This window comes from Ictidomys tridecemlineatus, chromosome 11 (assembly GCF_052094955.1).
Source record: "Ictidomys tridecemlineatus isolate mIctTri1 chromosome 11, mIctTri1.hap1, whole genome shotgun sequence".
Taxonomy (NCBI): Eukaryota; Metazoa; Chordata; class Mammalia; order Rodentia; family Sciuridae; genus Ictidomys; species Ictidomys tridecemlineatus.
In genome coordinates, this window is record NC_135487.1 from 122979512 (window position 1) to 122981098 (window position 1587).

Below are 1587 nucleotides of genomic sequence, written 5' to 3' on the forward strand. Positions count from 1 at the left end.
AAAATTAAAAACATCTGGGGTTGGGGCTGGAGCTCGGTGGTGGAGTGCTTGCCTACCATGTGCAAGGTGCTGGGTTTGATTCTCAGCACCACATAAAAATAAATAAATAAAATAAAAGTATTGTTTCCAACTATAACTAAAAAATGTTTTTTAAAAACATTAAAGACATCTGTATGTCCAAAGATGTCTTAAACAGGAAGACGGGGTGCTGCGGGGGGAAAAGAGTGCCCAGCGAAGATGCTGCTGGACTTGTGGGAAGAGCCTAAGGAGCAGCTGGCCTTCCTGCAGAAGTGGTAGTGGAGCTTGAGTGGATCGGGAGTGGAGTTCCTGAGGCCAGGGACCATGCCCAAGGTCTACGAGGGCGCCCCCAGGAAGCTCAACGTGAGCAGCAACACTGTCCAGCATGGTGTGGAAGGGTTGACCTACCTGCTCACCGAGAGCTCCAACTCATCATTTCTGAAGTGGATTTCCAAGACTCTGTTTTTGTTCTGGGATTCTCTGAAGAACTGAGCAAATTATTGCTTCAGCTTTACCTGGACAACAGAAAAGAGATCAGGACTATTCTGGGTGAAATGGCACCCAGCCTTCCCAGTTACCACAGCCTTGAGTGGCGACTACATGTACAACTTGCAAGCAGAAGTCTCAGGCAACAGATTCAGCCAGCAGTGACTATCAAACTACACCTAAATCAGAATGGAGACCACAACACCAAAGTTCTGCAGGCAGACTCAGCCACCCTACTGCATTTAGTTCAGCAACTCTAACAATCCTTGGAGGAGATGAAAACAAACCACTGTAGGAGAGTAGGTCACAACATCAAGGAGGACCAAGTGTTAAGGTCCTAATGCCTTTGACTCATTTGTGAATGGATGAAATTCAGGAATTACTTTTCAGAATTAATTTTTATTAATTGGTGTTGATAAATGCATCTAGATTCCATGAAATTCCTTTTCCTCTTCCAGGATATTGAGGTCATGGTCAGAAGCTCAATCAGGTTCCTTTTCTGGTGCTAAATGTGGTCAGCTTCTTGACAGATTGAAATGGAATTTTGTATTTTAAATGTGTAAATAGGATTGAATCAACTAGAAATAAATCTATACTGTTCATACCTTCTGTATATATGAGTAATACCCTGGTTTTGGTACATTTTTGTCTGCTTAACTAGCATTTTCCTCCTTATTGATCAATTTTGAGAATAAAATTTACAGCTAATTCCTTTCCTAATCAGAGTATTTACAAATTGTACATGACTTTTAAAAGCATCTCATGATGTTACTAGTTACAGAATAATGTAAAGTGAGTATGAGTTTTTTAAATTATATGCCCATATTGTTATAGGAAGTTCATGCATTTTTCTTTGAATGTAAACATAAGTAGTTTTTACCATATTGCTGAAGTTTGACTTATGGTTCATTGACTTAAGTAGTACTCAATTTTGTGTGATTGTTAATAATATTTTCACAAGGATTAATTTTTCCCATATACCCAAAGCAACTAAGAGACACACTGTCATTTACATTTGTAAATAATGGATACAAGAATAATGTAATCAATGCTTTATTATATGGGGGGGAAATGATGTCTTAA

The 1587-nt window shown here is 39.1% G+C and overlaps 1 pseudogene; it reads left to right on the forward strand.

Annotated features, from left to right (window-relative positions):
• The first annotated feature begins 237 nt into the window (after positions 1 to 237).
• Positions 238 to 845, forward strand: LOC144368731 (COMM domain-containing protein 2 pseudogene; annotated as a pseudogene).
• The last annotated feature ends 742 nt before the right edge of the window (positions 846 to 1587 follow it).